This window comes from Ciconia boyciana, chromosome 1 (assembly GCF_034638445.1).
Source record: "Ciconia boyciana chromosome 1, ASM3463844v1, whole genome shotgun sequence".
Classification (NCBI taxonomy): Eukaryota; Metazoa; Chordata; class Aves; order Ciconiiformes; family Ciconiidae; genus Ciconia; species Ciconia boyciana.
In genome coordinates, this window is record NC_132934.1 from 199,065,103 (window position 1) to 199,079,574 (window position 14,472).

The window sequence follows — 14,472 nt, forward strand, 5'->3', positions numbered from 1 at the left end:
CAAATCCAAAACTCTTGGCTGCCCACACTCAATTCTAGTTTCTCTGGAGGACTGCCCCCCGTCTCTAGCTACCTCTTTCCTCTCCTTGTTTGCCTTTTGTTCCCTCTGCTTTAAAATCAATTCTTCCTCCGTCTCCCTTGCAGACACCAGCAGAGGTGCAGGAAAACATCTCACTGAGAGCAGAGATTCTTACGGGAGACGGGATCTCATCTCTCATTTCCAATTTCCAGACCCAAACCTATTGCAGGGAAAATTTTGCTTCATCTCTATATTCCTGACAGTAATATAATGAGTCATTCTGTGGTGATGGCACATTAATCTGGTCTGGAGAAAAGTTGTGAAAAACTAAAGTATGAGCAGAAACTTATAAGACTGGCTGAAACATTTCTCTCAGGGATGCCAAACTAACTGTGATTTTTAGGATTTAAAAATTAGGTACGTTTGGACAGACTTTTACAGAGTCATAAAATGCATACTTTGGTACATACTGTCCTCGATTTGCTGACTCAGGTCATTTTTTACCCTAAGAAATTTCCTACCTTACATCTAGAATAGTAAACTAAGCAGGGTCAAGGCATGTGCTGTGAACATCCGTGCTGTTCCACTGACAGTATGCATCCTGGAATAGCTTGGCCTATACCACCTGGCCCTCTGCCAGACACGGTCACAGCCGCTTTATGGTCTGGAGATGGCATAGAGGAGGGCTCCCAAAAGGACACTCCGTTTTGCTGGGGATGAGAATTAGTTATACAGATACAAGCTGTGTCATGCCATTTGCTGAGGATTAGCCTTTGCTAGCACATATGTGGCTTACTCAAAAACAGAAAAAAAAAAGAAAAAGAAAAAAAGAAAAAAAGATTCAGCTCTGTTCAAGTGAACATTATCCCATTACTCTCATTTTCCACTTAAGCAAACTATTTCTCCCCCATTGGTTTGTGTTAATAAGAGCTTGTGCTACCATTTAAGTGGCCTCAATTAAATATATTGAACAGAATAGTAACGAGTTCTAAAATAATAAGCAACAATCATTTTCCTATATAGATTAAATTTAATGGACATTTCACTACTTTTCTTTTGAGATTACCAAGATTATATAAAAAATCCCTGTGTGATAAACAAGAATGCCATCTGTTACACAGTTTCAAAAACCTACTTCTCAGAAAAATGTTATTACTTTTATAAAAGGGAATAATTCCTCATTTGAAATAGAAAAGTTTTATCAACTTGTGACAGTCCAGAGGAACTGAACTGTTTTGCATCATGTGGTAGCTCCATTGGGCTATGTAATATAACTACAGTTTATGTTTTTAATTAAATTTGCATGTAGGCAAAAAAGATGTCATTCTACCTGACAAAAATTCTGGAATATGCTCTGATATTTATAGGTTCATTTTTCTTTCTTCCCTGCTACAGCCTTTTCAATAACTATTCCAAATGGTAAATTATTTGAAAATTCTACCAAAGCTAAAATGTACTTGTGCTCTTTAAAGATATATTTCTGTTTTGTATTAGAAATTGGAAGCCTGGCAAACAATTTGACATTTCAGACATTTCATGAAATTCAAAGTCTTACTCTTGATACCATATTTTTACACCACAACCTGTTGTACCTGCAAAAGCAATACATTCAGACCTGGAAGAAAGTGCCAGACGAAAAATAAGGACGTTCGAGTCTGCCATTCATTTCCAGACTGCTCTGGAAATTAAGAACTTCCAGTTCTGCTCTACAGAACTATTCCTGTATTCTCAAGTATACATTAAAATCTCTACTGTCCTCCAGAGAAAATCTCTTTCACTTGGATTTACAATATCATTGGCAAGTCCAGAAAACTACAGCACTTGTGAGACAACTACAGAAAATATGTATTTTTAAGACATTGCCTTTGTTCTTTAGGTAAAACTGTTTCATATTGCATTACAATGGACTAGGAAGATGTCCACAGTACCTTTGGAAGTCTAAGCTTATGGGACATTATCCTCCTATTCAAGGGTTGTAACTTAAAACATTCTTCCCCAATTGCTTGCAAACATCTGATGGCCTCTGTTTGCCTACTTTACATTTTACTTATTCATAAGAGACTCTTCCTTTAAAATCCCTTTATAACCTTTTATAAACAGAATGAAGGTCACATTTTGGCTTAAACTGACATTATTGCTCTTTTCTTTGTTCAAAATATCAAGATAAGGATAATCTGCCAGGGGGTATTCTACCCACTCTAACAATGCTGAAATTCTCTCTGTTTGCATACAAAAATTAATAGGAATTGCATAATATTTTAAGATGTATTTGTGTTTCTCATCACTATTCTGCTCCGTACTCTAGCTCTTCAAAGAATGGACAGTGGGAATATATTGTTGAAGCAAAGCTAGAATCATGCAGTTAGCAATACCTAAATATATTGGAAGCTCTTTGGGCAGAAATTAAGATGAAGCCATGTTCAATGCTATCTTGCTTCTTTTACCAGAAAGGCCCACAAAGAACTTTTTTCCTTCTGAACATGAGTGAATAACATCTGGTCCTGGTGACAGAATAATTATTAATTTTATTGATTTGTCCCAAAATATCTTCTACTGGTATTTTCATTTGGGACATTTCTTCAGAAAGAAGGGTCACATACAGAAATTTCCCAGACCTCCTCAATGGAGAACATTGATGTTAACTCCTTCAGGATGTTCTTTTTGATATCTCTGTTCAGGCACATAAAATATAAATATTCAGTGTATATCAAGTACTTGAATGTATTTTATTAATATACACAAATAAATACAAGTCAATAGAAAAAAACCACAAAGGAACTGAATGCATACTGTGGACTGCATGAACACACCTCAAAATGCTCCTGTAAAGTATCAGGTTAGCTACTTGCAGCATCAATAACCAAAAATATTATATCCAGTATCTGACAATTTTTAACATCAATGATACCTGATTGCTAGTAGGTATCTAACCCTGCATAGAACCTTTCGTTCTTCAAGTACCCACATCAATGCAGTAACCTTGTTACTTTTGCTCTTTCCAAGTCCTTTATAAAAATTTCCAGGCAAAAGATAAATACATCCCAGTACTAGCTAGCTTGAATTGTGTGTTCTGACCCAGTAGATACTATTCATGTGCCAACAGAATGTACCAGGACAGAGTTTTCCTTTAATGAGGGCATTACCTCACAAGAAACTTTCATGGAACTTGAAAAAACTTCATTACCCTGAAAACCTCTATGCCTTCATTTTATCATATGCAAATTTGGCTGCAAAGTCAAAAAAGATGGGGGGGGGGGGGTAGCAACTTTGAGGTGAACAAACAGTAAGTAGAATTCCATCACCTTAAAAAAAAAAAAAAGAAAATTAAAACCAGAATGAAATACCAATAGACAGAAACAATTAACAGGGTAGTATTTTAGATAGCTGTTACAAACAGGTTTTATTTTAAAACACATACTTTTCCTACAAGAAGAGAACATGTGATAAATAATAAACCAAAATCAAATCTTCAGAAAATATTAGGAAACCTAATGACTGATGTAATTAAAATAAATTTTCAGAAATATTTTTTCAATTTTGCTTCAGCTGCTTTGTGTTGCTATATCCTATTCCATCAGTAGATCCCATTAGATAACAACAAATTGACCTACACAAATAATCAAAGAACATTTTTTATGTTTATTATCTTATCTATGAGGTTAAAACCATAAAAGGGACTATACTGGAGCAGACCAAAGTCCATTTAGCTCAATAGCCTCTCTCTGATGGTGACTAAAAGATCATACTGATGAAAGAATGGAAGCCTTCTTACAGGTCTCCATCATATTGTTCTCTCTGATCCTGGTCATTTCTTTTCCAGGTTGTGTTGTCCTCCTTGTATGAAAGCGTGCTATTCCTTTGGTTGTACTTATTACCTTCCTCTTTACTTACTCAGTTCAGAGATGGAGGAGGAACAAAAACAGCTCACAGGATTCAAAAGTCAGGTGGATCACGGACTTGTACAATGTACTCTCTTTTGACCTCTACTGTTTCCCCATGAATTCCAAATGTTTAATTTTCTGACAACTAGTAGGCACTGAACTGGAGTTTGTAATGAATCATCCATCATAACCCCAGCATCTCACTATGAAGTTCTAATAGTTCAGATACCATCACTTTGCATTTGAAGGCCTTTTTTCCCCCCGTGTGCAAAACTTCACTTCTACCTAGACTGAATTTTATCTGCCATTTTTGTTTCCAATCATTCAGTCTTGAAATGCCCTTCAACGAAGTAAAAAAAGATGGAGAGTGGCAACCTGCATAGGCAACTGGTAGGTGATAGTCATTGGAGACTTCCTTTAGCAGGAGACAGAGGCACCCATCCGCTGACCTGACTTTGATGTCTCGGGAGTTCTGCTGCTTTCTGAGTGATCAGATACAGGATATTGCAGAGACTTCTGCGGCTTATCCAGCCCTTGCTGCTCATCACACGGGCAGCAATGACACTCGTAAGGGTGAGCACATGAAGAGTGACTGTGGAGCTCTGGGGGAGGGGTAAAGGGTATAAGGGCCAGCTGGTTTTCTCCTCAATCTTTCCAGTGAAAGAGAAAGGTTCATATAGGAGTGGACATATCCGGCATGTTAACAACTTACTACTTAGCTGGTGTCAGAGGCAGAGCTTTGGCTTTTATGAGCACAAGAGCCTCTTTAAGGAGTGAGAACTATTGAGAAGAGACGGGATCCATCTGACCAAGTTGGGCAAGAGCATCTTTGCTAACTTAGCGAGGAAAGCTTTAAACTAGGCACATCAGGAGAGGGTTGCTATATCCTTAAGAGAAGTGAATGCATGGGGGGAGCAAAGAAGCATCCAGGGGACAGCATGATGGAGAAGGCTCTTTCCCTTTCCTTATAAAAGCAGCAGAACTGGGGTCCATCTCCAGTGTCTGTACATGAATGAACACAGCATGGGAAACAAACAAGAGCAATTCATGCACAGCTGCAGAGCAATGATCCCACTGGAATTACAGAAATGCACTGGATAGCCCGCATGACTGGAGTGGATACAAGCAATGGATGGATACAAGCACTCAGGAAAGAAAGGCTGGGAAGGCAAGGAGGAAGACGGTTGCGCTGCGTGCAAAGGGCTGACTCAAATGCATACAGTTTTGCTTTGAAACAGAAAAGGAGACATTCAGGAGGTTACGAGAAAGATCAAAGGACAGATCAAAGGACAAGTGATGTTCTGCTAAGAGTCTGCTACAGAATCCCTGATCAAGTACATCAGGAGGATGGACTAGATGATTTCCAGAGGCCTCTTCCAATCTAAATTAATCTAGGATTCTGCAGTCTTTAGAGCTGGCCTTTTATCACCATTAGTAGTTCGCTTATTTTATTCTTGAGTTCTTTCAGAGGTCTTTGGTGAGTATCTTCTGATTTTGAGTATTACTGTATATTTTATCTACATGTCCCCTATAGATAAGCTTTTTCTATAGTCCTTTTATTCTGAAATAGATCCTTTGATGAGTACCCCATGAAGTGGGGTTCTAGCACAGAAAGTGCTCCAGTTTCTTCCACAATTTACAGAAACACAAACAATTCATTCAGCATACTTTTTATATCCTTCAACTTCTCTGACCACTCTTTTTAGAGTCTGATCATCCATTTACCATACAAACTACCTGGCAGGTTTTGGTGATTGTCATGTTTGAAGAAAGATTTATCGTCACTTATGATGTTCATTGTTCCTTAAACATTTTTGTCCCAGCTGTATTGTTTTTAGATTTAACCTGCCAGAGTTCATGATCTTTTCTATTTTATTCATTTGCATACAACTTCAGATTTGGGAAATATGACTTCTTGCTTCTAATTATTTCCCTTAATCTGATGATTTGCCATGCAGAGTTACTTTTGCCCTCTCAAACTTTTTTTGATAGAGAGCATATATCCCATCTGTCCTTCCAATATAATGCTCTTAAATATTTTCTGGGGTACTTTAAGCTTACTTTTTGGCAAGCACCTTCATCCTTATGCAGTTATTTTTGAAGCTGAGTGCAATTTTGACTTGAAATGTAAACACTGGGTACATTTTACATATTTGACATACATAATTAAATATCTTATTCTGTGTTGGAAAGAGTGTGAACCTAAGTTAAATCTTAGGTTCGTCAATATAAAATATTGATAATTTTGTATTGCAACAACATATTTCAATTACGAATAGGTCATCTGTATTATGTGTAATTTCACAAAAATTATTTTGCCTATAAACTTCAGAGTTTACTTATTTGTCCAAAAGACAAACAGAATTTGCTATGTGTTTTTGACCACAATTTAAAGTGTTTCAAAGGAGCTAAACTGTTTCTAATACGCACCATTGCACCAAGTATTTCTGATAGTAGTTAAAAAACCCTGTCTTCTCTAGATAAACACAGTAAAGTCATACTAATTTGAACTGAAACAATATTCCTTCATAAAAACAGAAATAAAAACAATGTCACAATTTTAAGAAACAGGAAATCTGGATGAATAGTTCAAAGAATAATCTTAATACACTTCTTTTGCACTACAAGGTATACAGTTTTTTATTTATTTCAAGAGTATTTATGTAGTGTACTGCTTATTTGGAAAGAACATCTAAGAACTCCCCTTAAGTCATCCATTCAGACTTTTATTATATCAGGTCAGCAGTAATACTCCTAACCTGGGTGATCAAATAGAATTCTGGCTACATTAGAATGGTTTGTATGTCTCTGGGTATTACGGACATTAAGAGAAGAAGTTTATTTGAGTACTTGACAAAATGGACACATCCCATGCTGTTTGTATTGCTATTTAAATTGCTGCTCTCAATTACTTTGGGGTTTTTTTACTGTATTGCTTGGATGCTTTCAATTACTTTCATCTCCTCCTTTATCATCAATGTACAGTATTCTCAAGAAAAGAAACACCACAAAGTTTTACTTTAACACATAGTAAAGTTAAACTTTGCAGACAGGATCTGGTAGTTTGTTGTTTTGAGTTGCAGTGAAGATTAGGTTTCTGTATACAAAATTTTATTTCTTAAGGACCATTAAATGCGAATAAGAATTGTTTTTGTGGCCTTCAATTTTCCTTCACTAGAGACAACACCAGGAATCTCAAAACACTGGTAGGCATAAACTTTTTAAAAACTTTTTTGTCCTTTGTCATGCTTTTTCTGGTTATTTATATACTCAGGGGAAGTGTGATAGCTTTGCAATTCTGACACATCTAACTCAGGGGGAGGAATGGGGAAATAATCTTCATTGGGGTTGTTGAACATACTGAAAGGCTTGAAGTTCTTTACAACTGTGAAGGAAATGAAAGTAATCCCTCTGTTTGAGACAAATCATGAAAGAATCTCTGCTATCATAATCTTGTGCGGAAGTCTACCAGACAAAGAATAATTTTAAATACTTTTAAAAAAAGCAATCACATCTTTTTCTATTTAAAAATACTTCTTTTAAAAAAGATATCTTTTTATGTTCTAGGTGTGTGATAGCAGATCCTTTCGATCATACAAGAATGATTACCAGCAAGGCCAAAATGTATCTTGTAGAAATACTGTTCCTAATGCAAGTCCTGCTTGGACAGAGCTTTTAGCAAAAGTCCTTCAACATTATCCTCAATGTTGTTCTCAGGAAAAATGTTTCGCGTCCTCAGTGCTGGGAAGAGGTACTCTCTGTGAGAGCAAAAAGAAACAGCTCTATTTAAGTACATAAAGACATATGCATTGGCATAACCTTTTCTCTTTTTCCTGTTCTTGCTGCTGCTTTTATGAAAGTACTACTTCCAGGTAGCATGCTGTTATCTCTTTAGAGGCATTCTTACAGTTCATACAGTAGACTTCAGCACAATTACAAAACAGGTAACTTAACTCCTTTCTGTGGTGCTTTGCTATGTTGGTTGAGGACCTTGAAAAGCTGTTTATTTAGCCTTGCTAAATGATTTCACATAGTAAATGGAGTTACACTGCTACTCTGTGATGCTTTTTTTGAATAGTGAAGTGAAAATACACTAAAGAAACAAGGAATGGAACTAGACGCAGAGGCTAGAGATGAAAATTAGTCCTCATGTCTTCCCTCCCTAATTCAAGTGATTGATCACAGATATGTTTTAAAAAAAAAATGAAAGAAGAATAATTTGACCTTGCATCTAGAAAGTCACAATTGTACCTTTTTTGAAAAGTCACATGAAACTAAACTAAAAACTCAAAAGTCACTTTCCTTCTCAGTAGCAAGGGAAGCAAAATGCTTTCCTATGTATACTGTGTTTCATTATATATTTTAAATCTCTGCCCTTCTCTGATGAATTTTAAATGTCAATGAATAAAAACTGATGTGCTTCTGTTGCATTGCAGTCCTGGTCATAACAGCTTTATTACTCATTTTTACTTACACAGGGCAAAACCAGATTAATTTAAATGTGTATTAGACATAAGGAAATAATCAAAAGACATGTACTACAGAAGCCTTTTTTGGTGATGTTGACTTCAACTGTTTAGGCAGCAACTGACTCTACGTTTCTTCAGCAACCGTGACAAAGCACTAATGCAGTGCAAGAAACACAGAAGATGAAGAACATGGCAAAATGTACAAGTACTGGTTTTCATCAGTATGCCACTTCTTGGATTAAAACCAATAGGAAAGACAGAGCTGATCTTTCAATTAGCTGTAAAAACAAATGAAGCATAAACAAAGTCCAGAAGTACATGTTAAGTATGTATGCATTCCAAAATAAACTAAGAGCAAAATCTCTCATTTGACGTAACTTATATATTCCTTGTATCTCAAAGTAGAATTTTTCATAGAAACTATTTAATCTGAAATGGAAATAAGCCGTTACTATTAAAATTCTTAACTTTCAATTAAAGTTGATTTACTGATGTAAATCAAGTACCGTAATCTGAAATGTAAGATTTATTTTTAGCATACTTCTTCATTTTAAAGCTCCTAATTTGGGTAACTGGAAAACAATTCCTATTTGGATCAAATAACAAGTACATTATCTTCTCCAGGAAGTATGTCTGTAGTTTCTAAAGTTATTCTTTGGGCATACACAGGAAAAGACATCCATAGAGCACAAGTATAACTTGCCTTTTTTAACTCAAATTAGGCATTGTTTGCTCATCAAATATAGAAAATACTGCCTGACATGTCGATCAGTTTTTGTAGTCTGAGATCCTACCAGAGAACCAACCCAGAACATAAAAAAAAAAAAGGAATATTGTAACAGGAAAGTCTAATAACAATATCAGTATGCTGTTTGCTACCTATGCATCCACTGCAGTATTATTTGCAGTTTTGACCATAAGTAATGAGCAACAGACTAGCTCCAGAGCTTCGAAATTTTTAACCATAGTTTGTGAAAACAGAATTAAAGGCGTTAAGACCAATTCCCTAAACTGTTCCTTGTATGTGCAAAGAAAACTGCAGCACATGCTGAAGTACTGGTTCTGATATGCAGTTAAGAAAAATTCTTTGTGGCTTTTGTGCATGCTCAGATCTCTTACTACCTGTGCTGTAGGCTGGATTAGACCTCTGTTTCAAGAGAACAACTTACTTCACTGTGTAGGGATCACTAAACCTGAAACATGCTTTACGGTCTGGTAAAGCCTTTACTTAGAAAAGCAAGTTCCACAACAGCATAAATAAGAGGTCCCACATATGTTTAAAAACATCCTCATTTGATAGGTTTGGCAGATAAGCTCCATTGTGAGTCAGAGGCAGGCAGCAAAGCATTTATATTTTGATTAAAACCCTCTGATAATTGCCCCTACAATAAATGAACATTTCACTAATCCCAGAACAGTGGTGGTGACTTCTCATGTAAGCATTTCTCCAGGAAGAGAAAGAGCTGAAAATTAGGCTTTCCTAAACTCAAATTCAGGAAAAGTATGCAAGTTTCTACGGGCAAAATAAAGATAAATCATGCTAGATCTTAGTTTCTGCAGGTTCACCTAGTCCAGGTTTGCAGGTGGTTTGGACTGTTCTCTACCATCTGGGCAACTAAACTCTGCCTAGGATAGATTTTGATTCCTTAATTGGCAGTTGAAGAACAACCTTAACACACATTTCTAGAAGGTAATCACGCGTCAGAAAGTCTTTCGTTCAATATAAGGACAACTGAGAGATCTTTGGTAGCCTCTAGTGTACAAAAGTAAAGAGTGTCCTCATGGCTTTAAAATATATTACTTCAATCTAAAAGAAAAAGCTGGATAAAATTCAGCTGAAATTTAAAATCATCTACCACAATGTTGAAATCTATTTCAGGATGGGAAAATTGTCTTGTAAATGTTCTCATTTCTTTTCAGCTGTGAATTAACAAAATATGTAATCAGACATGTAAAAAAAGAAAAAGTCTCCACAGTATAATTTAAGTACAGTAAATTAAATACTGTGACTAGACACTTGGGGATAGGAGAAAAAGGTTAAGTAGTGAGTACATTCAGGAAAAGAACATGAGACGTAAGTGGAGACTGCAAAGTATGGGGAGAAAGTGCCCAGGGAATGCTGAAGAAAGTCACAAAGAGAAGGGAAAGGTAGCAAAAGATGGAATCTTCTGATAAAGCAAAGGAAGAAGAATAATTTTGCTTTCTGCTGCCTTTGTTTTCATTATTTTACATTCTAGCCATTTATATGCTTCACTTATTAAACAATCCTAAATCAAAGCTTATTTCTAGATAATTTTTTGAATGCTAGCTTTGAATTTTTTCCTGAGTTGAAGTCATATGTTATGAGGTACCTGAGGATTTCTGATACAGGAAGACAGTCATTTTAACGTTCTTAATTTAAATAGCATTTTAGATGTTTTCAATATGGCTAAGGGCATACAGCTTTGTCTTCCATAAACACGACTAAAATCAGTTAAAACAAACCACCAAGTGTGAATCACAACATTATCAGTTCAATAGATGTTTAACTAAAAGCAAAATTAATAAAATATATGACTCTAAATGTAAAAAAGTAAGTACTTTCACAGATATGAAAGTTGTTACTAACAGAATTTCAATGAAATATACAATTCAAAAAGAACGTGGGGTACTCCGATAAACACAAACAGTAGTTTTATCAAATATAGCTTACAAACAGTTTCTTCTCTGTTATGACAATACATTAATAGTCTTATACAACTTCATGAATATAAGAACTGCATTTCTGTTTGAAAGCATTATCTTCACACATGCATTGAACATAATTATTAAATGACTCATGAAATCATGCAGAATGAAATATACTATTTCATAATGCAGTTCTGTGTTTAAGCAAGATAACAGTTTTCAGAAGCCTTCTTCAGTATTTTCATTAAATGGAAAACACCTACCACAACACAACAAAACTATAAGTAGAATGTTACTGGGAAGAAAGTTTTGTGGCTAAAAGAAATATCTTTTATTATACCAAACAGTAGAAAAAGTAGACAAGTTTTTTGGCATATAGGCCATTCATCAGGTCTATTTGAGCATTTGAGACTAGAAAAATAGCCTGAAAAGTAGCATGGGCAGCATAGGACTACCATCTCCTATACTGGTCTTGCTGCCCATCCTACAGGAAGTTCGGCTCCATCTACGTAAAACTCTATACTACATCCATCCATACTACATTAAACTTGGCTCTGGGTGCCCTCTGGGTCAACTTTCACCTCTTTAGCCCTCAAAAATGACTGTCTTTTTGTAGTACCAGAATATATGCTAGAAGCCTGGGGGTGTAATATGAAGGTACAAAGCTTATCAGGATACTATTACAGGAATGTGGAGTGAACCAAACCCGATGCAGCCTCATCTGCCTCATCCATGCTGACTTTTGGGAGTTTTCACCATGCTCTCTCCCTCTTGTTTGGCCCTCAGGCCAAACCCCAATCAACCTCTTCCTTCTCCACATACTGAAATCTATCTTATAATTTTCTTATTGCTACTATGAAAACTTTCACTCAGGCAAACAATAACTACAACCTTTTCTGCCAGTCTCCCAAATATCCTCTTGTGACTTTTCAGCTCACAGGGAATGCTGATATTAAAATAATCTTCACTGTTACTTTTTTGGCTTTAAAATCTGAATCCGTCCATCTCCTTCCTTGTATTTCCATGTAAAATTCAAGTCCAATATTACAGTCAATTCTTACTGATTTATAGGAACTTTACTGGGGCCCAAGAGGGACTTGAGCATACTGCTAGCTACCAATATCCCATGACATATCTTATTTGGTAAACTGTGACGCCCTCCTTATACATATAGTAGACATGAAATCTGAAGCACTGCAGATTGGATCAGCTAGTAAGACAACTAGGGGAGTAATCAAGACCAGTAAGTAAATAATAATAATAATAAAGGGAATATTCAGGAAAATCTTTCTGAATAAATTCTGAGAATCCCAGAAAAAACTTAGGCTGCAATGGACGTCTGCAGATCATCTGTTCCAGTTCAACGCTGGACTGGAACAGACCTTTGGATGCAGCTTGCCATCTACAGCCTCGCTAATGCAGCCCCCAGCCTGCAGTTAGGGTCCATTGCCATAGCTGCGCTCTGCTGACTCAGCTTCATTCCAGAGCATTTATTTTTTCGGAACCACTTCCATTTTATTCTGCTTTCAGCAGTCCAGAGTCACCATACCGTGGCTTTTATTTACTTATTACTGCCCCTCACTTCAATCTCCTTTTTCTCAAAACTGAGGAAACTGGGTACAGTGGAACTTTGCAGAGACGTCTCCTTCCATCAGCAGCCATCATTGACAGAGGCTGCACACTTCTCATAGCCGGGTCTAACAGCTTTGAAATTCAAAGTAGGACCTCTGTGAAACTTTTAACTTGAAACAGAGGCTGATGTACACTACACAGCCAGCCTTTTCTGAAAGCCAGTAATATCCAGAACTGATAAGCCAATGATGCAAAAAGTCTGTATAAAATTTACTATCTGCCACTCGCACTACTAGAAAAGCTAAGGCGAAGAAAAGCTACTAAGACTTCTTTTATTCCTCAGAGCACTGACCATACAGCAAATAAACAAGGAGGAACTGAAGAGTTTTAACAGGCATTACTACAAGGTGATTCCACCTCTACCTCCCATTCTTGAAAATACATATATATGTGATTCTTACAGACAACCTTCAGGATATACATATGCCCACACACAAATAAACAAACATATGTCTTAGTGAAAGCCACGTGTTTTACAGCTAAAACCAGCAATATCCAACACTTAGCACATACCACACTCCATTTTTTAAAATATTGATGTACTCGAGTTTGTATTTCCCTTCACATTCTTATACAGAAGTAGTACTTCATCCACCACAGAAACACAACGAACCACAGCATGAAATGCAGCAGCTGTCTTAACAGCTTTTGGCTGATACAGACAAAGGTTTAATGAGAAGATTGGCCCAGGTAGCCAAAGTTAGAGATTAATTAAATAGTGAGAATATTGTTACCTAAGCTGAAAATTTCACCAGGATATTGAATTAACCCGTTATCCAAACTGCTATGATGCTTTTAGCCTGGTTTAATAAATAAAAAACCAACCACACTCTATGTCACTGTCTAAATCATCTGTCTCCCATTCGTTTCCCTCCCTCCTACAATAGTTTTTGAGCTTCTTGGCCAATTTTAACCAAATTCAACAGACAAGTAGAGGTCTCAGAAATACTACATTCCTACAAACTTTCTGAAGATGAGACAGAAGAGTTTCAACTGTTCCTCGAAAACTCTTTTCCCTTACCTTAAAACATACATTTTTGCATGAGTATTCTCAACATTAAGTATAGTCACACATATCTGTATAATTACAAACCTATTACAGTAAAGCCTTATGATTATGAATAAAACCTAAATATAACCTGCTTTTAACCACTGAGTTTTCAACCAGGAAAAAGTTGCATGTTATTAGCGAAAGTGTAAAGGTTTAGAAAAGAGATTTTAAATGATTCCCTCTAATGCTGGGCTTAATTTAGATCCCTTTATTTTTAATTTAACTCCATGCAGTGGTTCTTACCCTTTGGTGGTATTCTAGGACCATTTATTCTTCATTACGTAATGGAAAGAAGGTCTGTATCTAATATGTGACTATCACATTTGTTTAGAAGATAAACGGACATTCATCTCAGCCCAAGCGGCATCAGTTGTGACTATGCATCACAACCAAAACTTCCAAAATCTTAACTGACTGCAAACTTTCAGAACTCTATGGCACCAAGTTACTATAGTTCACTCGTGGATTACTCATTTGGATGTGACTATGCAGGCCAGAATTCATCTCACCAAACACAGACAACAGCAGCCATACTTACCTAGGCTCCCTCCACAGACAATGGAGAGAGGCAGACACTTCTAGGACATGATTCATCTCCTCCTCACGTAGGAGGAGATTTAAGATAGATATGGTGAAACCACCCATATCTCTATAAAAGGAGCCTAGTTGACTGGTGTTGATGCACTCAAATCACATTCCTACACTTTGGCAATATCCTGTTTTAGGAACTTATGTGCTCATTCTGATGCATGAT

At 36.4% G+C, this 14,472-nt stretch overlaps 1 protein-coding gene across 12 annotated transcripts in view; it reads right to left on the minus strand.

The window, feature by feature from the left end:
* SGCG (sarcoglycan gamma) overlaps window positions 1–14,472 on the minus strand; it is a 154,859-nt gene that overhangs the window by 94,127 nt on the left and 46,260 nt on the right. The gene's annotated exons all lie outside the window — the stretch shown is intronic.